Genomic DNA, 21,968 nt, shown 5'->3' on the forward strand with positions numbered 1-21,968 from the left:
TGCGGGGATCTTTAAAATAATGCGGGGCTCATTCCTCCAAGATAAATACCATTTTCACTAACCCCCGTTTTATGATTCAGCATTTCTGATGCAGCAAAGTGAAATAATGAAAGTAAAATAACAACAGGTTTGTGTGGGATGGGAAAGGGAAAATGAGCATGTGCATTGTCAGAATTTTTGCAAAAAATTGAGAAAAAAAAAAAAAAGAAAAAGCTCTTATAAAAGGCACTTCCCTCCCCCCGGGGAAAATTCCTCCTTTTGTTTTTATTATTCACCACATTTCCTTCTTTTATTCCTCTTTCTGATCTCGCTCTTTTGTTCCCTTTCCCTCCTCAGATGATTCTCCTCCTCGCAGCGGGAGGCTCCCGGCAGCTGGGGACGGAGAACCGCGGCCCGCGGGATGGCGAGGGGCTCGCCGGCAGGTGAGCTGCTGCGGGCTGGGGGAACCGGGGGCCGAGGAGGAGGCAGGAGGCAGCCCACCGGCTGCTGCTGCTGCAGGCTGTGGGCACAGGGCCTGCCGCTCCCTCCCGCCTGCTGCCCCGACTCTGCGAGGACAGGGTGGGTATGTGAGGAACTCGCCTGTGGCGGTCGTGGCTTCCCGCACCTGCCGTGCTCAGGGCCGCGGAGGAAGAGGGAGGAGGGACAAACAGAAGGAGGAGGAGGAGATGAGATGGCAAATGTGTCCTCTGGTGAGGACGGGGGCTATAACCCACCCCTCAGCTGTGCCGCACGCGGGCTGGGGAGCGGGGATGCAGGTGCTGGCTGCTGCTGACCCTGCCTCCCGTCCCCATCTGGCAAAACTCTGAGCTCAGCGCAGGCTGCTCCAGGCACGTGGCAGAGGTACCACGACTTGCCCCGCAGAGTGGGAAGGGAGACGGCTTTTTTGCCTCACTTTCTCCAAAATGCTTGTATCACCCATGGGCACTTTGTAAGTGCCGCAGCTTGGCCGCAGCCTTGCTGGCGTGGTGCCACACGAAACCTCGGTACTCTGAGAAGAGATCAGAGGTCACCGCTGCGGGGGATCAGGGGCTGATTTATTAAATAGCTGAGTCCATTTAGGACATAATTCCTCAAAAAGAGCGGTGTACCCGAGGCGGTTCAAACGAATCAGGAAGTGTGCCAGCTGATGTTCCTCTGTACTTTCCCCAGCCACAAAAGCGGGGCTCAACGCGTGGCTGCAGCTTGTTGCTGACCACCGGGTCACCTCCAGCCCCGGAGACGTGGCAGATCCGCGGGGCTGGTCCCTGCCCGTGCCTTTGGGTGAGCAGTGGCACTGAGCCAGGTGAAGCCAAGCCAGGGGCTCTCCCCAGCGGGGCCAACCTCGCGTGTGCTGCGCCGAGTGTCAGCACGGGGAGGGACGGAGACGCTGAAAGAGAGCCTGGGCCGCCCTTAATGCCTGCACGCACGGGCCGGGCCTCGACACCTGCACGGCCCGGCCGCTCCGGGTGGCAGCGGCGGGCTCCGTGCGGCCAGGCCCTGCCGCTGTCCCCCGCTCCCAGGCCGGGCGGCGCCCGCCTCAGCGCCGGGGCCGGCAGGGGGCGCTCTGGCTCCGGGAACGCGGAGCCGCCGCCGCTCCGGCCGCGTCCCGGGCCCCGGCCCCTCCGCGGGCGGCCTGGGGCGGGGGTGCCGCCCCGCTCCCTCCTCCGTGCGGGGACGGGACGGGACGCGACGGGCGGCGGCCCCGGGCGCCCGGCAGGTACCGCGGGCTCGCACCGCAGCGGGGGGGGCGAGGAGGCGACCGCGGCGGGGCACAAGCCCCGGAGGGGCCCCCCGGGAGGCCCGGCCCGGCCCCTGGCGGCCCCGCGGGCAGCGGGGGCCCGGCCCGGCTCGGGGCGGCCCCAGGCGGGGCAGCGCCGGCAGCCGCGTCCCGGCCGGAGCCGGAGGAAGTTGGGGACAAAAATACCGTGTCCGTGCCTGCTGCCCGCGGCTTTCTTTGTGCATCGCGGCACTTCCCGCGGCGCTCTGCCCTCCGTGCACTTCGTTTTCCTTTTTTTTTTTTTTTTTTTAATTGCTCGAAGAATTTATTCTAAACAAGAGGAAAAGAAGAAAAGCCCTTGCAATTTTTGCAAACGCTTTCAGGACGTAGTGTTTAAATGGGGAGCGAAAAGCAGGTTTCCCCTTGTTAGTTGGTGAGTTTGTGGAGGTGCGGTGTGATGCTGCCGGCAGCGCAGGTACTGCTGCCGTACACCTGGCTGCCGGCTGCCATTTACAGACCCTGCGGCTTTATGCGTCTCGTAGGGCTTGGTAACAACATTATTTTTATTAAAAACCTTCTGAAACAAAGATTATAAAGGACAGAGGAAGACGTGCTAGCCTCGCAGCCGAAGCACTCCTTCCTCGCAGGTGGTGATCCCAACATTTTGGACCAAACCCTTAGCACCGTGACCTGGCGCAGCGAACATCCCTCATCACCTCCGCTGAAGGTCTCAGCCCGGGGGACTGCAGGCTGACAGTACGGAGCAGGCTCCCGAGGCACAAAACGGCACGGTCTCACGTTTCAAGAAAAATCAAACTAAGCTAGACCCAACCAAAATAAAGCCTTGTTCCGTGCTACAGTAATTATCTGTAATGACTGCACATACTTTGTATCCCATGCACATGTTTAACCAGGAGCTGCATTTGATGCTTTAGAACGAAAAGAATTAATTTTTATTTTATGCCTTTCTTTGCTTTGTGGTTGATACGCAGTTATTTCATTCTAGGATATGTGAACAAATCCTTAAGTAATGAAATGCATTCTGCTTTATTATTGCGTGTCCCAAAAAGGCTGGTGGTGACTTCAACATTTCAGGTGGCTTTACATTGAGAAGATTAATAATCACGTTTTTATAATTTTTTTTTTTTTTTTCCTGTGATGTTTTACTTGTCTGGTCAAAATTACCCAGCGCAGCACAAAGATCAGGCAGCGTTTCAGGTAGTGGCTTATCAGTTATTGTAATAAGAGGTTTCCAAAATCCCCTCTGGAGTGAGGCATTCTTTAGGAGAAGGGGCAGGTTCCCTACACTCAAACGCGATCACCCCGGTGACTTCCTTCGCTGGGTTTCTTCAGTAATTTCTCTAATGTGTCAAGCCACTTTGCTGCAAAATAAATATTCAGAGATGGGGAGGGAGGAGGGGGAGAAGGGAGGAAAAAATAGGCTTCCCAGTGAGCTATTGATTTGAAATATGAAACATTTTATTGATACAAGAAAAACCCAGACATAAGGAAGCGGTTTGATATTGCACAATATTTGAAAAAAATCATGTGCATCTGTTTAGCACAATATACTGCATAATGACAGCAATCTTCCCTGTTTGTATCTATTCATCTGATTATACAGCGTAACAATTCTTTTCGCTACATATTTATTTACTAAAGAATTTTTTTTAATGGATAATAAATTAGTAAATCAAATACCATGTGCTTGGGAAAATACGTTAGTTGACTCCCTGCACACAAGATAGTTGCAATTCATATTTTATGTGATATTCAGTGATACTTGCATATACAGACCTCGCTATGAAGTTACGTGCTTCCCTTGTGGAGAAGACAAAGGAAGTTCTAAATCACTATTTAGTACTCTTTCATCTAGGCACATGTTATTTTGAAACGCTTCAGTTTGTAACACTGCAATGCAGCACTGATGTAATGAAGAGCTTTGACTTACTTGAAGTATAACCCAGTGGCCCTCTTTTGATGCTTTTTCCATAGCTATTTCTGCTGCTGCTTCCTGTCCTTGACCCAAAGATACATTGTGAAGTTCTCCTGAGTCAATGGTAAATTCAAACTTGTCCACTAAACAGAACAATACACTGTACTACTTTGAGCCAAATAATGAAGTGTTCAAACAAGCATGTGTTCTACACACAGTGTTTAAATGGCACACATCATGAGTCACTAACGTGAAAAAAACAGCCCTTAAAAATATAGTTTCAATTAACCAGCTGAGCTAGGATATTGTATTGCTTTCTAGCTAGGTATTCTGTGTTAGCAAAATACTGCTGCGTCTGAAAAGCAACCTAGAAGCAGAGCAATTGATTTGTGCTAATGGATCCCTACCCATTGCCTATATAAATATTTTCATGCATGCAAAAATGGATATGGTGTACATGGATGGCTGATTAAAGAAAAAAATAAAGAACAAATGAATTTAGTGTGTCACTAAGGTAACACTGCATGCAGGCAATACAAGGGGTAGACAAAGTCCTGACGCTGACTCCAGGAGTTTGCTCCAAGGAGGGTTGGTAAGTTCTCAGCCTGTTAAGGTGGTGGGATTGTTGCTCAGGTATCCTTATGCAAGGTGGATGACTTGCAGTAGTAAATGGAGAAGAGCAGACAGCTACCTCTTATTTCGGAGAACAGCCGGCATTCACCCAGGCAGCTGTCTGAGTAAAGCACAGTAACTTCCATCAGATAGTTAGTTTGTGCTCCAGCTCTAACACTGTTTGTGCATTAACATGTGACAGCGCTCAGCACTCGCTAATGGAGCCACCTCTTTTATTTCCTTGCCTGTGCTAGTTCGAATAAAAACTGGTTGTACTACGAGGTCATTTGGTAGAAATTTCTCTAATGGAAAACGCTGTGTTTCCTTGTGGTTGTTAGTGATAGGGTGTAGTCCTGTGGTTCAGAATCAGTAAGGGGACCAGACCAGGAGAAACTACTGGGGAGCAGCACTACCTTCTTTAAGGTTTCTGTGAATGCTGCCTTACACCTCTTCTCACAATTTGTTCCACGCTACATTTGGACAAAGATCCCATAAGTTAAGAATTACAGTTGACAGAGCCTCAGGGAAAACAACAGTTAAGGTATAAGACCCATCTACAGGGCATAATATTTTATCATGACTTACATTTGGGAGAGATCCAAGTACAACACAGGTTAGGGTCACTCACAGTGTAAAAACCTGTCCTTCAAAGGGCTGTGGCTAGTAACGCGAACTGACAGCACAAGTCATACTGGCAGGTCGGCTGTCTCACATCATTATCAGGTTCAGGGGAGAACTTTTTGCTTTTCATTCTTTTAGAAATTTCTTTTTTCTGTACATTACAACTCTAGCGCTTCTACTTGTCTTTCCAGGAGCCTTCAATATCTCTGTCTGAGTCACAAAATTTATTCCTTGTTGTCTGCAATTGAAGAATTAGTATGGAGAGCCAGCACGTTTCAACATAAGCATGTGGATTTTGAAAATATATGCAGCTAAAGATCTTGATTTTGTTTTAAGTTTCAGGATCTAATATAGTCATGCCTAGGTGACTGAAGACATGCTGTTTGCTAATTTCTCTCCATGCAGAGTTATAAAATCAGGTAACTGTTGAGTTAGTGGTCAATGTAAATTTAGCGAGTTCATAAAGCATCCATTCCTTTTCACCTATCTAAAGGCTTCAGTACAGAACAGCTGTGAAATTAATGGAAAAGACTTGTAATACTTACCAGTGTTTATTTTTGCAAAAGTTTAAGATTTTATTGGTGGCCAAATTCCCTGTTCAGAACATTTTTAAAGCTTTTAAAACCATGGAGAACAGGCTACAGTTATCATAAGCTTAAATGATAGACATATAGAAACATTTCTCATAGTGCATGAATCAGTTTGCAGATGGTGATTAAGTACCTTGGTTTGCAAGACCAACTGAACAAAACAGGGAGAAATTCTAAATGTAAGACTTTTCTTACCTACTGTCACAAATTAAATGTGGACTTACGTGTGCAAGCCTTTTAGTATGTCAACAAGGCTATAAACAGTAAATTGTGCTGAGAAAGAGTATTATTAATACAGTATTCCAAGGTCAGCTGAACTCAAATTTCTTTAGAAGAAGAACGGTTTACATTAAGAAATTGCCAGGTCAGGGATATATGGTGAAATGCTTAAAATTTTAGAAGATTGTAAGACCCAGCTGTAAATTTTCTACTGTTGTAAAAACAAGATAAAATAAAAGGGGGAGAACGGGGAGCTCTACACCATTATTTATAGCGTTGTAGAGGGATGTGCTGTGTACTGTTAGTTGATATTTAATTCAGAAGTGCATTCAGCTTTGTATTAGTAGCGACCACTGAGTTATAAGCCATCAGAACAGCAAAAGATAGGACAGAAATAAACTATTGACTGCAATTGCCCCTTTGAAAAGGAACAGGAATTTTGAGAGGGGAGGGAAGGAGTTTCCTTGTCTCTGGTGGTTTATTATTCTCTGGAAACAGGTAAACCAACCCTGGCTCATGAAGATACTTTAGAATAGGAAATGTTTTGCCTTTGAAATGTACGAGATTACATGTCATTTCAAATGGTGTTCATGGCGAAGATACCCCTGGGACCACCTTACAAGAGCTTTATTTCTTGCCTGCAAATTAGTCAGTTCAAAACACTTCTCATCTCTGCCTTCAGCTCTTAATACCACACACGCCATTCGTAAAATAGGGGATAAGAATGAAAAGACCCTGAATACAAAAGTACAATTAAAAAAATAAAACAAAAGTCTGTAAAGGCGAGAACAAGATGCATTTCAGATGACAAGGAATAGAATGAAATTTTGGTGCATTTTTGGAGGCATTTCAATAAACCCTCTTTTTTCAGATTCAGCAGGGGCTCGTTGAAACAGCTATGTTTTCCAAGTGGCAGACAGACAATAGCATCTAAATTATTTTTAAGAAAGCACTCATAGCACTAAAGCACCCACTACTACTAAATCCATCTTAGAGGAGAAGGGTGGAGGAAAAAGAAAGGTCAACAAATGTATCAAGTTCTTTGTGTAATGCTTCACTGACATTTTCCAACTGCCTTAGCTGGCTTTTATTTTTTTATTTTATATTTTTTAGGAATCCTGGTAAAATGCAGTGAAGGATTTAAGGTCATCATCTGTCTCTCCCTAACTTCTGACATCTCTTTATAACAAGAAAGAGTCACAGCCAACTGTAACAGGAGGGCAACACAATGAATCCCGGTAAGACAGGGAAGGGGGGAGGTCTGCTGCCCCTTTGCCCCTATTTCTTCCTTGCAGAACAGAAGTACCATCTGTTCCTAGCCCTAACATCCATGCATTTGATTTCCATTCCATAATAACTAACACAGGAAAAAGATTATCAAGTGATCTAAAGCACTATCAGCATTAGTGAGTCTTCCCCATCCAGCGTGTTTTGTTTGCACCTCCAAAGATCTGTAGATAAAATGGATACAGGCAAGTGCCTTAATTGCCTGGAATTATTCTGCTTTCTAGTAGAGAGCCATATGGTCAAGGTGTGGAACATGACCAGACTAAGGATATTTAGGTACTGGGGTTAGAAAGAGTTTTAGGAAGACCAGACGAGAGGAAGGATGTTTAGATACTTCAACCTGAATTCAGTAAACCAGCCCCTATTACTTGGTGCTGTGATATCTCATCAGAATAATGCAAAATTGAGTTTCTGTTTGATGTGTGAGGCTAGGCGGTCGGTATTAAAGTATAAGCCACTTTCAAAGGAATCTGTAAAAAGTTTCTTATGCTTCATAGTCAAAGTTTCTGCATTCTCAGATTAAAAGCCCAACACCAGCAAATCCCCCAAACACAATCCAGCAAACTCAGCTTCATATCCAAAGAACCAATAACTTCTTGCCTTCCTAACTCAGTGCAGGTGCCAAAGATGCTGTAGATTCCCCACTTATGGCCAGTTAAGCCTGGTGTATTGTTGATGAAAGTAATGAGGTAGAGCAATAGATATCAGTGAAGGAAAAGCAACTACAATGTGATGTTTACAAAGCAAGGTAATGATTAACCAATAGGTTCAGTGGGACTTTTCTGTCCTAGCTCCTCAGCCATTTCAATGCTATTTCCTCTTAATCTCTATACCAGATCATTTTATGTCTCTCTTTTCATCTTCTTATCTTTTCCCCCTTTTCTGGTGCTGCCTAGCCCATCTTGTTACTTAAAGCACTTTGATGACCAGAACTTTGATGTCCATGTTGTCAGATCCCAGCTTTCTACTCAAGGGCTGGGGAAGGATCTCAGCCATGGGAGAAGCATGGACTGTAAATAAACTCAGAAGATGATCTAAGAGGACAAAGTCATGAAAACGGCTAGCAAGTAGTTTGTGCTTCAGGCTAGATTATTTTGTGCAAGTCATACTTTGCTTAAGCTGCATCTGAAATCTGAAGCTGATCTGTCTGGCAAACCTACTGATGTCTACGTTGTCAAAATACATGAGACAACATTTAATTTCTCCAAATTTCCATTCATTTCATTGCCTTATTTTCTTTCTTTTCCTCCCACAACGGGATGACATTTTGAAGCATACTTTAAAGAGCATAATTTGATCAAATGATCCAAGGGAACTCCCTATAGACATCCATGATTTAACGCTAGATCTGTTCTAAAGGTTGGCACATCTGACAATGGAAATTGGTTTAACCCCATTTAATTTCTAGATAATAAATGTGGTGTGTTTTTCAGAGTCAGGACGGGATTTTGTTTACACAGCTCAGTCAGAAATATATGAAACAAGGACAGGGCCCAGCTGGGTATGGCGGTGAGCACGCTGAGCATCCCAGCCTAGCAGAAGGAGCTCAGCACCTTCCTGGAGCCAGCCCTTGTACATGTTCTCTTGTGAGGTCCTTGTAGGTGGCTTTCAGGTAACTTCAAGGAGACTGGGCAGGAATTCAATGTTCGGCTGTTTTATGGTTCAGTACAATAGACATTTTGTGCTCTGAAAACAAGTAGGGTCAGCACTTGAATCTGAATTTTTGTCCTCCCTTTCTCTTCTCCATTTGGGATTTCATTTTGTAGCTCACAGCACATGCAGTGGAAGCCAGATCAGCTTTTTTTATTAGGTTAGGATTTTTCTCCTAGTCCTGACTCACATCCCTGCAGGCTTTGGGTTCCTCTGCTCTGTACCCATTTATCACTTTTTTTCAAAGGGAAGAAGGCAACTCTTGGTATGGGTGCAAAACTCAGAAGAGGTCTGTGCCGAATAAGAGCAAGAACACAGCTGCACAAGACTCAGCACACTTCATAGACAAAATGCAATGAAGGGAAAGATGACACTTTAAGCTAAATCAGACATCATTATACAATACTTTCCCCATTCAGCTTGCTCTATCAGGAATATGTATGTGCAGCGGCAGCGCTTGGGACATGAAGAGCTACACTGAAAGTAGATACGTTTCCCATGTTTGAGGTGTGGATGGAGAGTAAGAAAAACGGCTGTCCCTGTAGAGGTGCCCCCTGCAGCAATGGCTTCTGTGAAGACCTGCTTTTGCGTTCTTAATGAGAAGACTGACATTCACTGCCTGAGAAGGTTTCCAGAGGCTGGGCAGAGCTGGTCAGCAGCATAAACAGCCCAAACTACAGCAAGGATACCCAGCAGAAGTACACGGATAAAACCGTCCACATTCCCTCTACCTGTGAAGATGAGGCAGTGAGGCACATGTTGCCTCCCTCTCTGACATGAGGCCTGAAAGTCATTAGGGAAAGGACTATCCTGAGGACTGCGTGGTTGCACGTACACATGTATGCACACACAGTTGTAAATGGGAGCTTGTGCAGGGTCCGTGCTGCACTGGGCTGTGTAAGTAAGCTTTTCTCTTTCAGACGGACCGACATGAACGGTGCCTGGGGGTGGTAGGCAGGCGATCGGGTCCTTCACCCTCAGCCTCTTTACTGTTTTTTATTTTGGCTTCCAAGACCTGAAATACTGGAGGTGTTAAGAGGTGATACTACAGTTGAAGCCATCTTACTGACAAAAGGGAACACACTGCATGTATGGACCTAAGAATTTGTTGTTAGACTAATAAATGTTTTAAATAGTCTAAGAGTCAACATTACCAAATTAATACAGGAAGGCCTCATTAAAAATAGAGTTAAAGCTATTAGACAGAATTTCCCTGTTCTCTCATGTTGTGCTTACTCCTCCAGGGTGCCTTTGGGTCTGAAGATTGACACTTCGGTTATTTCTCAGAAGGAATGGGGGAGTATTATGGTGAGTCATCACCAGGAGGAGTGTGATATTCAGGGGGCAGGGGGATGCTTTCTCCTCAGTCTGGTGTCTGCTTGGATTTGATTTTGTATGTTTTCTTAACACTAGCAGCTTACTGTGATTAAATCACTGTGATGTGTCTGTGTCTGCACTCTTCCCTGTGACTTATTCTAAAGCCATACACAGTTCAATCCACAATGAAAATCCGCTTGTTTTTACTATGAACTAAAGTTAAATTAGTTGAGAGTACCTCCCAACTAGATACAGCTAAAAGAACTTAAAATCTACTTAGGCCAAGACAAACCCAGGGAACTGCAGAGGGCCTGCACCGTCATGTCAGTACAAACCCCCTTGCTTTTTACTAATAGTGGCAAAATCACGTTTACTTGGCTATAAAGTCCCTTTGGTTAGTCTGTGAATTGCAGAGTTCAGCAGGGATTTGCAAACCCCCCTGTGACTGAAGATTCACAGCTGAGCAGCAGATCTTGGGAGTGTTCACACTGCTATCTGCTGCATCATGGACAGCTGTATAGATCTGACTGACCTGTATTGCTTCATCGCCATAAGAAGGCCAGCTCACAAAAAGTGTTTGATTTTCATTGTCTTCATTGTCTACATAATTTGCATAATCAACAGAAATACTGTGATTATTAAAATGAGGGCTGTAGCTTGTGGAGCTAAGTTAAAAATTCCTGTATCTGTAGGAGACTATAGTGTAACCTAATAGGATAATAAAAATCATATGCTTCAATTTAAGATGCATCACAGACACACACACACTCACTCACTCAGGCAGGTTTTACGCAATGAAGTAGTTCACAATTTCTGGAATTGGGTATGTACACAAACACAACTAGATTCCCACATATATGATTATAGATTGATTAGAAACAGAAGGAGAAATGTCATAATCACATCTGGTTAACTTTTTAGCTAAGCAATCATGTGAAGACTGGAAACTAATATCTTCACATTTATATTGCATATTTCAATGCTATTTTCTGGCATTCTTCTGAAGAGACTCACTGGAATATTCCATTTTCTTTGATAGTCAGTGTTCACAGATGCACATATTTAATAACAGAAACACGCCTGTTTTATATCTCCATAGTTATCTGATCAGATTTTTGGTAACAAAAAGAACTTTTCTATCAACTTGATACATGATTATATAGCTTAAACATTGTGGTGTTTCCATGTGCTAAATTCAGGCTGTTCTAATATATCTCCAATACAATAGTACACAAATTCAGAAATTATTCAAAGAAATATAGTTTTCCATGACAAAAATTTTAAACCCTGTTGACCCATCTTTGCTCCCATGTTTTTTAAGTATCTGTCCTTGTAAACCTCTGAGAAAAATCTGTCTCTATGTTCTCTATAGCCTCTCATGAAGTATTTTTAGGCAGCAATAAATCCCTGCCACCCCCTTGGCCTTTTCAAGGCTGAGGAATCGCAGTTCCCTTGGCCTCTCCTGGCATACTGCCTGCTCCAGCCTCTGTGGCTCTAGCACCAAATGGCAGTGTCTTGTACTGTGGGAGACACCATAATTAAATCCATGATTTTCATTTATGGCATCTACTTTTGTTCACACACTGAGTGTAACAATTTTAACTTGGTCTGCTATACCCTCTCAGCTGTACCCTCTTCTCAAGTTGTATCCTGTGACATTTCAGTTGGATGTGCTCCTGTTTCAGCTTTCAGTTTCCCTTTTCTGAAGCTCAAATTTCTGCTTATGCTGCCTGTTCTACATTTACCTCTCTTGCCACTAACCAGACAGCAAGCATATGCTTCAGCACATTATAGGCTTTCTGAGCGAAGAATTTAGACTTTTTTTTTTCTTTTAATTTTGCAAAATCTTGCTGTTCTTCCTAGATAGTTCTGCAAAAATCTGGACCCCAGAATGAGCATAATAATAAGGAGAACACTTCCAAGGAAAATAGTGAGACGATTCGAAAATTAGGAGAGCTCGTCTGAGTGTTCCTCTGCACAAGTCCTGGCAGCATTTGGCTCTGCAGTAAGCCAGTATGGAGGGCACCTGAGTTTCCCCTGCGGTCAGTGAGAACAGAGGATACTCAGGACTTGGTAGAAAGTATTCTCCCTTTTGAAGGGCTCTTAAAGAACCGCCTTCCCCCCCCCCCCAAGAGGAAAATGACCTCTTCCCTTCATCTCCCCCATTCCAATTCAGAAGCTTAAAATGATTGTAGTAGCATTAGAAGCATTAGAAACAACACAGCCCAAAAAAAATTATTCTAGCAAAGACAACAGAGCTGTAATTGCAGGTGTCACAGAATTTAGTGTGAGAGAGAGGTGGTGTTTCCAGAATTTATTTCTTAAATATTTTAGAAGTGTGTAAAGAGGGGAAGCAAGCAAACTAGCACACAGTGTTTTTCTCCTCAGTGGTTTTTGTGGACTGAGAATAGAGGGAACATGTAACAAGCATCTTGCTATTAAATTTGCCCATGACAAATAGTGCAGCTGCACATAGTGTGCAAGAACATCTGTAGACTCATGACACATGCAGAATCCCCCACACTAAGAACGTGACATTATACTGAAAACAATTCAGTTGTAAAAGCAATATAAATCTGTTTTATATTGTCTTTCTCCACCTTCTCCTCCCCCTTCTCTTTTGAATTATGTTAACTGAAGGATTCTGTCACTCCTACATGGCATTAGTAAAAATCACAATATAAAAGTGACTAAGCTTTTTGGGATTGTCCTCTTTTTTCTTTAAGGGCTAGAATGCAATTATGCCTTTCCTGGAGAAACAGAAAGTTTAAGAAAGAATAACCAGCAGCAGAAATGCATTAGACACCAGAGCCTACTCCAAGTGGAACTTGACTGGGTTTGCAGCTGCAATTTAACTCTTCAGAAATCAAGGGGTGATTTCCTGTGTCTCTGTCTCTTGTGCAGTTGTTCAGTTCAAAGTGAGCAGCAGGATTGCTACCAGCCTTTACTTCACCGCTGTAAATGCCTGTACAAAGGGCAGTGATAGGAAACAATATGTAAAAAATGCGTGGATTGCTAAAGTAAGGGGAAATTCCTTGCCTGGGATTTTGTGGATTTTGTGCATTCCTACATCTTCACATTCAAAGAATGCTGCTATTGTGGAGTTCAGTAAAAGCTCCATGTTGCTCTAATGAAGGTGTGTGCGTTTTTCAAAACCCTTGAAGTCTTTTATTCTCCCCAAAATGGTTTTAACAAAATGTTAGCTTCCTTTTTTAAAATATTCTGCCATTTTCTCCCTAACATACTTTCTTTGCAATCTTTAGATTTATTAAAGTAATAAATTTTATAATGGCAACTCAAACACTATTTTTCTGTAAGTCTGAGGTTGTCTAAAGACTGTGATGATAATGTCATGACAAGGCAAATGCATGCCATTAATACCTGGATCATCATTAACACATTTCTTGGGAAACACCTTACTTCCAGTCGTAAGGGCAGTTCAGGCCTGATAACTACCTGAAGCTCCAAGAACATTTCCACGTCCTTTATGCAGACTGCAGGGCAAGCCTGAAGCTGAAAGATTCATCCAGCTGGGTCATAATTTTCAGCTCGGTGCCCATTAAATTCCTGCAACCTGACTGCAAAAACACAGCCCTTGAGAGAGATGTAATGATTTTATTGATAGCATACATTTTGAGTACACTGACTTGCTATATCCTTTGAACTCTGCTTCATCTCCTAGCTGAATGAAGCCTTGTTTTTCTATTTCAGAGACATATTGAGCATAAATGACAATGTTTATGAAGTACTCTGAAGATGCAAAAGATATGCAAGTACAGCTGATGTCACCTGACAACATTTGCTTACTATTAGGGGTATATTTATCTCTTAATTAAATTAGATATGATGCCTTATTTAATAATGCAATGATTTTTAACATCCATTTCCCAGTTTGCATGTTCAGTAACTGCTTGCACAAGATACATAATCATGTGCATCACCATAGTAGACAGGAATATCATACCCCCCTGCAAAGCAGTTCTGAAGTTGGAAAAAGCTTGTATTAACTTTTAATGTCCCCATCCTTCATGTGGAGAAGTGGACATTCTGAAGCCAGGTGTGACTGCAGTCAGTTGTGGTCACCCCATGCCAGCAAAGACTGCCTGTTGTCCACACTGCTCGCCTGAACATTGCTGCACTTACCCTTCTGTTGTTGGTGGTTTGAAAAAAGTCTCATTTAGTTTTTCTTGTGGTGGAAAAGCTATGGTTCTTGGTGGGTAGACACATATGCAGTTTTCCCATGGACAAGCTATTTGAAAAATACAGGTTATAAAATAAACACAGTTTAAAAAAATGTATTTGTTTTAGACCAGAAGGAGCCAAATTCAGCATTAAAATTATTATTACTGTAGCTGACTTAATCCTTTGTTTATCTTCATTTCTATTTCTGCTGCTGTGTCTTGTTTATAGCTTTTCAGCCAGAAGACTATCCTGAAGGAAATTACTGTCAGCAGCCAAAAAGAGTATCAGTAATTCATCCTCAAGCACCGTCAACTTAATTCTAAAGTGATGTCGCTGCTTTACAAGTTCAGGCTGAAGTGGTGAGTTTACAAATCCATAAATCAAACCACATCAATAAAGGAAATATATATCTCTTTTTCAAATATTCTGTTTTCCTAAAACTTCATGGTAAGCCTAGATTTTAGTAATTGGATCTTCAGTTACTAGAAAAAAGTTGTGATCTGTGTTCTGTACGTCACAAGAAGGTTTAAAATAGAAAAGCTAAATAACTACTGCCTACTCAACCCTAATAAGTACACATTGAACATCCAGAATGGTAGCATGAAATGCCACCTTGGAAATGGCACCTGCCTTTCCTAGGCCATTTAATTTGTTTAACAATACCCAGCAGCTGACAGCCCCCAGCTGCCACTCTGAGGGCAATGGAAGGTGTGCCCTTCTCACCTGGACTGCAGAGGGCCTAGGGCCTGGAGAAGGAACTTGTTTTGCACTGCTTCAGCACCTTAGAATTTGATAACTTAACGTGTGGGATAGTGCTGAAATTGGTTGTAATTATAAAGGTCATTCGTGAGCTCAAAAGCTGAATGCAAGCCGGTGTTCTGGTGTCCTCTTGAGCCTGGGGATGATCTGCATGTTCTAGCTGTTCTGTGAACCCAGAGTGATCGTCTGGGTTGTAGAGAAGTTTCTCTGGATTTGTGATAGCATAAATGAGTTTGGGTTGTGTGTTCCTCTGAGCAGCATGGGGTGCGTGAGGCCTGGGCGAGGCCTGGGCTCTGCGGCTCGCACCCCCGTTGTGCCTGCAGCCTGTAATGGTTGTGAGCTGCATGGGAGCTCATGAAACGTCCTTGGTCTGAATGTTTCTGAACTGACCTAATGTATCCTGAGTAATAATAAAACTGATTGAAATTCTTTAGGTCTAAAAGTGCCACTTAGAGAACTGATTTGGACACTTTCTGTGCAGAATCAGCAAGCGATGTGGTGACATACTGCCCCAAGTGCAGGACCAAGAGCCTGGCAGTCCATGCGAGTGCATCCCCTGCCTTCAGCTCAGCCCACTGGCAAAAATGTGCAGAATTTATTGTCCAGGGCACAGCTTATTGCCACAGGCAGAGTGAAGCCTCAGCATGCATTCAGATTCAGAACTGCAACCAGCACTTAGTGAATAGCAGCCACTTTCTGAGTCTCAGCACACTATGAAAATCCTTCTCGAATCAAATGCCCCCGGGGGAGTGAGAAATTAAAGATGCTCTTCCACTGTGGGCTGGGGCATGCCACTAGATCAATACTCAGCATAAAGAGCTTTCTGCTTGTCAGTACAGGGTAGGGGTGGCAGTCGGGGCGGACACTCCTTGTAACAAGCAAACCAACAGGCGACATACCAAGTAACATGAGAAAATGACGGTGGTGATGAAGACCAGGAGGCGAGTACAGTAGTGAGGGGCCCTGCGATGCCTGAATTGGAAAGCATTTTGCTTCTCAGCTTGAACTTTTTAATTAAGGAATTTCACAGTAATTTCAACTACGTTTAAAGAGCAATCATTTCAGTGCTCTCACTCACTAAATATTTCTTGCAGTCTAACTAAGCAGTGACGGAGGTGGGAGCTGAATTCCTTCAGCTCCACTGCATTAACAGCAACTCCTTTCCAGCCTACGCTGCAGGTCGGTGCTGTCCTGTGGCAGCTTTCTTGGGCTTACAGGGTGTGGAGAGCTCAGACAGGGCCGGTACTGTCCCTGGCTGGCACTCAGGACCCGCGTGTACTCAGACACAGTCCCAGGCAGCACAGGCTGTGGGAAATATTTTGTCGTTTCCTCGATTCCTCGAGGGGCAGGGAGGGAAGGAAGGACACTGGTCGCTGTAGGAGGGGCAGTAGGTACGGCTGAACTGGAAGGAGGGGAAGGGCTCAGGGATATAATGAGGAGGTGGGGGAAATGACACGGGAATGAAAGGGTGAGTGAGTATATGAGATACCCACTCATCCTGGCCTTTCTCTGTTCAAAGCACTCCCTCAAAGGGTGGGTACAAGACCTGAACAGAGGGGATGGATGTCAAAATGTTTCCATAAAGAATATAGTGTAATAAATCAGAGAAAAGGGCAGAAAAGAGGCAAGGAGCAAACGGTAGGAGAATTATTTTTATTCAGAGTGAATGATTATGTCTCCTGGGTGATTACACATCGGGGTGGTGGTGTGTTGGGGAGGACTATTCAGCTAGAGAAAAAGGAGTGCTCAAATTGCAATCATTGAACTAAAGTGCGTGCAAGGGTGTAAATAAGATAAGAAAAGGTCAGAGAAGAGAAAATGCAGCAGGATTCAACATATCTGGGGCACTGTAGTCCTCAGGAGTTAAGACAACTATCATACAGGCGTAGGAGAGCTTTCAGAGGAAGATAGTTTGAATACTGGCAGAGCATAATCAAAGAGCTGCTGGGGTAATCAGCGAAGACTATAAAAAATACTGAGAACACGTAACTTGCAAGTGTTTGGTCAAGTACAAGACCAATGATTTTTTTCAAGTTGTCTACCAAACAAGGCCTCTAGCAAGAAATACCTGCTGTATAATATGCACCTATAAAAATCATACCAGTATAAGGATGGAGAAAGACAAGTGATACAACGCCAGTGTCATGTATCCAAGCATTATCCTTTAATAACCTTCCGGTAGGAAAAGGTTTTAGTAGGGCTGTAACAGTTCGTGGGGCATCAGGAAAATTGTGTGACATTAGGAGCTCTGGAAAAATAATTGCTGTGTTTTCTCGATAGCTTAGCAGATGTTTTTACTCTCACTAGTACCTGTAGCTGCCAACTGGCTCTTTCCCATTTTGACTGAAATTATAGATAACTTTCAAATCTGAACCAGGTTTAACTTTAATCCATTTGATCCCCTGGAGCTGTGGCTTGACCAATATATGCCAGTGATGACTGTATATAAGACCAGTGGCTTTTTGTGTGGCCTTGGTATTGCCAGGCACTGCCTTCACTGTTCTATTTAGCAACTGTTGTTGTATCATGCATTGCACAGCGATGGGTTCAGGAACTTCTGTCACTGGAAGGGGGACCTGAAATAACAGAGTGAGTTTTAAATTCCTAGTGACAGTAGCTGGTATGTCTCAATATTCACTCGTTTTTGTAAAAAAAACCCTGCAGCATCAGTGGAAAACATTATTTTTCTCACTTCACTCAGAAGGAGGGAAAAACAGATGAGGATTCCTGCTTGGAATCCAAACTCTGAAAGCTTCGAGTTACTTTATGCAGCAGCCCAGCATTCAGAGACCCAGGGCATGGAGGCAGTAAATGCCACTACATGCCAATTCCCCACTTCCCTAGACTAGCTTTCTGGTCAAAGTTAATGATTCATAAGATTCTGCACTGATTTCACTGTGAGCTTCACATTTGCATAAGTAAAAGCTTATGCAGCTTCTGTAGGGAGATTCTTGGTGAAATTGCAGTACAAAACATTGATATTATGTAATTATAGTAGTTCATACCAACTTAAATGAAATTGTTACTTTAAACATGCTCTAAGTGGCTCACAATGAAACTTTTGTACGACACACCTACAAAACAAATGAGTTAATCACAATATGTGTCATTTTTAATTTTTCTCTTTCATTTCTCTTTCAGTAATTCTCTCTTTGTAATTAGCATGAAGACTATCCTTCAGTCAAAACTAGCCACCTGGAAAGTTTCAGCTTGTAATATGCAGCTTTTTTGTGAATTATGAATGTGCAAAAAAAGAGACCTTTCTCCCCACACCCCCTTCCTTGCATAATTCAAATATGAATGAATGAATTTTATTCAGGCTTACAAAAAATAAAAAAATAAATCATATTTCAGCTGATAACAAGCATGAGAAATTTCAGATGAAAGGGAATTTTTTTAAAGAATATTATGAGCATGGGCGAACAGCAGGTTAAGATGGAAGGCTCAGTGCAGCCTTAGCTATAACAATTGCTAGCAAGCAAATACTATATCCAAGCACTAAATCTTGCTTTGTGCTGCCCCGGTGCACAGTAGTGGGGAGAGAATAGAATAATAAAAGCCTGTCCCCTTATGCAAACAGCAGGGCATAGCACTCAACAGAATACAAGAAGAAGGTGAGCCTGCCTACTGTTCTGGCTTGCTAACCATATTCCTGAGGTCTGTGGGTTAGTTGTCACCCCTAGCTCCAGTCAGCTAGCAAATGTACTTCAAACAATAGCAAGGGGCACATTTTGGGCCTTTCCAGAAGAACATTGTACCAATTCTTTGCCTCCAGATATACTGTTCTGTTAAATAAAGTATTTGAAGGAAGTTCATATAAGCAACACGGTGGTTTAACAGGTCAAAAAGGGAGTGGAACAGCTGCTAGATTTTTTCTGATTAACCGTGTATGTTAAAAAATACAGAACTGTGAAAAAGGCATTACGTGCAAGCCCTCACTTACCTTCCTGCTTTTCAAGTGAAGCACCCCCAGATTTCGGCTCATGCCAATACCACTTTGAAAGTGAACTTTCACAAGAACTAAAGATGGTGATCTGGAACACCTTTCTGCACTGCATTTTCTCTTGCTCCTAATACTGCTCTGGTGATAAGTCTGTCTCATATTTTCTGCCCAGAAAACAATATTAAAGAAGCATTCACTTACTGCTAATAAAAAACTGTCCACCACTGTGGCTAAAGACTAATGAGCACTTCAGAATTTATGCATGGTAAGCCCAGACATAAAAAAATATCTTCTATTCTGACAAGAGTTGCCTGTTGCAAGTTGAATTTGGCAGTAAGTGACTGAAATTGAGTTGTCAGCATCCTCTTGCAGAGTAGGAAAAGTTGTTGCTTTCTTGTGCAGATGCAAGAGTTTCTGTGGGAAAACAGAACATAATCATGGTTCTGAATGTCTCTGCGGATTGGTAATGTCTCTAATACATAGATCACTTGTGCAAATTCAGTCCCAGCTGGATGGGAAATTATTGAAAATGGTTGTTGTTTGATTGATATAAAATGAGTTGTCAGCTTGATTCAATGCCTCTAGGGCAGATGTCCACAGCGTAATTGGCACCTGTCAGAAGCAAAGAATTCCTTGGTACAGAGTAACAACTACTCAGGCAGCCACCCCAAAATAGTCCTTGCGTGCCAGGGCTCGGAGGGAAGGCAGGCAAGAATAGTTTCTACTTTCAGGCAGAATCTTTTATGCCATAAAATCAGTAAGAGATTTGACATGACACTTGGCGCAAGGTTTTTCTTGGCTAGAGACTATCAGTCAGCTCCCCTGCTGTTTGGGCAACACTTTCACTAAGAACCAGAGGAGGGAAAGCACATACATTTATATATTTGTTAATATCATCATGGTAAGGGTATATTTATAAAGATTTTTTTACGTATTTACTTACTAAAAGAAATGCCATGAACAATTTTATTTTCCTACATCTTGAGCAATTCTCCTTACATCAATGATAACCATACAACTAGGGAAATAAGAGAAAGTCTTCTCAGAAAAAAATATGGCAAAGAAACCACCACTACTGACAATGCAGCGGTCAATATTAAACTGTTTGCTAATGGTAAAGAGCTACCCATTGTTTACCACTGACTGGAATAAAACTGATTTTTTTTCCTACAAGTCACCAAATAGCTGTCATATGGTTGTTACTGCCTTTGACCAAGTCTGGTACAGCTAACAACAGGAATGAATTCAATCTCCCGTCACCAATCTGTCGAGCTGGCCACCTTCTTCATGGAGCTGCTGCTCTGGGAGGTGCCAGCTGAAGGGCTTTCCATTAAAATTCATTTTACTGTCTTCATCTAGCGAATGGCTCAACTTTCCTTCTTTCATCTCTGTTTCCTCCTTTAGATTATTTTTCATTATGCCTCCCCCCCAACGTACAGACACTTTTCCTTTCATCTCTATATGTATGCTATTCCAGCACTTGTCAGCCACAGCAGGAGGGACATGGTAGAACCAAACAATATGATATGTTAGGTGGAAGAAAATATTATTATCAGACGCCTCAGAACAATCATTTATTGTCACACTTTAAAGAGGTCTGCTATGTTATTTATTTTATTATTCTGTATTAGGTACATGGTTTAATTTTACAGGCATTATTAATCACTAAAATACATTACACTTTCAGCCAGGATGTTAACATTTTAAATGCATTCATCTTGCTTCTTTAAACAGAAACAATGGGCCTTCTGCAGTGCCCTCCCTCCCCTTTAGTCAATAAATCCTTTCTATTGATTCAGGAAATAACTCTAAGCACTGTTTTATATTTTAAGTTCTACTAGCCAGGCTCAGCCATATAATTTTGCTTAATAACAAATGGATCTTCTATTTTTGCTGGTTACTACGTGTTTGTTTATCAAACTCGGTTTGGAAGTACTGGGTAGCAAAGCACAACACTTACAATGTCAGAGAGGCACCACAAGAGATTTCCTAAATGAATGTTACAACAAAATAAAGTATTAAAAAAAAAAAAAAGTGTGTGTGTATGTGTGTGTGTAAAAAGCAGCCTCATCAGTAGATGAATGATAAATGAAAAATCCATCAGTGAGTATGGATTCCCTTGAGCCAGCTTGGATCAACAGACAATATGGATTTTTGATAATTCATGGCTTTGCCATTATTTATTCTCTCCTGAAATACCCATTGCAAATCTCAGAGAGATAATTAGAGAATTATCATATTGCTTAACTAAGTAGTGCAAATTGTATTATATTCTATGTATCCCAACCCAGGGCAGTATCATTAGCATCATTTAATTGTTGCAAATATAGTCATTGCATTTTAATAAATTGTCTTCATTGTCAATATCTACGATTGACTATTTCTTTTCTCTTAATGTTCCTGGATAGGTTAGTTACCAGGTAATCTTACAGTTAATATATACCACAATGAGGCAAAATGTAAGAAAATGCAAAGGTCAAAAACATGTTTCTATTATGAAAAAAATGAATGATAATGACATAATTTTTTCAGCTCATCAGGTTCTTTGCTAAGTGCCTCTGTTATTGCCAGATCAGTAGTGTATAACAAAGAAGTGCTTTCTGTGGACTGCTTCATTAGCCTGCCCTGTAGGACCTCACCTCAGACCTTTCACTAATCTGTTGGCCAGCTCAATAGCCTTGTTAGTTCTATTCACTTCTTCCTGGCAGCGGCTTTTCTCAGCTGTAGCTCTCTCCTCTCAAAGGAAGTGGTTAAGGCAGCCAGGATTGTGTCTAGTTCCTTCAAATAAAAACAGTAAGAAACAACTTGGACATTGTGAGAACACGTAAAAATATTTCTGCTGTCCCATTTTATATTTCTGAAAGTTAAATTATACAGTGCAAGAAAGGTGTAAACATCTACTGCTCTTTGAGCCTTTGTCTAGGTCACACTTGAAAAGCGGATTTTGGAAAAGCTTGGGGAAAATGTGGCTGGTCTTTAATGTTCCCCACTTGTTCACAACAGCATTAAAAATGAATCCTCAAACTTGATCTTATATCAGTACAACAGGAACGCCACCTTCTCCCACAGGACTTTGAAATGTACCAAAATATAGGATATTTCTTACGACAGCTGTATATATTCTATAGGTGATAAAAAATTGCAAAATCTCTGGAA

At 42.5% G+C, this 21,968-nt stretch overlaps 1 long non-coding RNA gene across 7 annotated transcripts; it reads left to right on the plus strand.

Annotated features, from left to right (window-relative positions):
• The first annotated feature begins 261 nt into the window (after positions 1 to 261).
• On the plus strand, positions 262 to 21,696 carry LOC137858254 (uncharacterized). 7 transcript variants are annotated; one of them, XR_011097602.1, is made up of 7 exons: positions 997 to 1,696; positions 3,692 to 3,756; positions 6,788 to 6,912; positions 8,859 to 9,919; positions 13,640 to 13,743; positions 14,339 to 14,469; positions 15,304 to 21,696. It is a non-coding gene; the product is annotated as an uncharacterized lncRNA (long non-coding RNA). The 7 variants fall into 7 exon arrangements; XR_011097600.1 differs by lacking the exon at positions 3,692 to 3,756 and having other exon boundaries at positions 1,013 to 1,696; positions 8,859 to 9,508; positions 9,856 to 9,919; XR_011097603.1 differs by lacking the exons at positions 997 to 1,696; positions 3,692 to 3,756 and adding an exon at positions 262 to 422.
• The last annotated feature ends 272 nt before the right edge of the window (positions 21,697 to 21,968 follow it).

The sequence above is a fragment of the Anas acuta genome, chromosome 6, assembly GCF_963932015.1.
Source record: "Anas acuta chromosome 6, bAnaAcu1.1, whole genome shotgun sequence".
NCBI classification, from domain to species: Eukaryota; Metazoa; Chordata; class Aves; order Anseriformes; family Anatidae; genus Anas; species Anas acuta.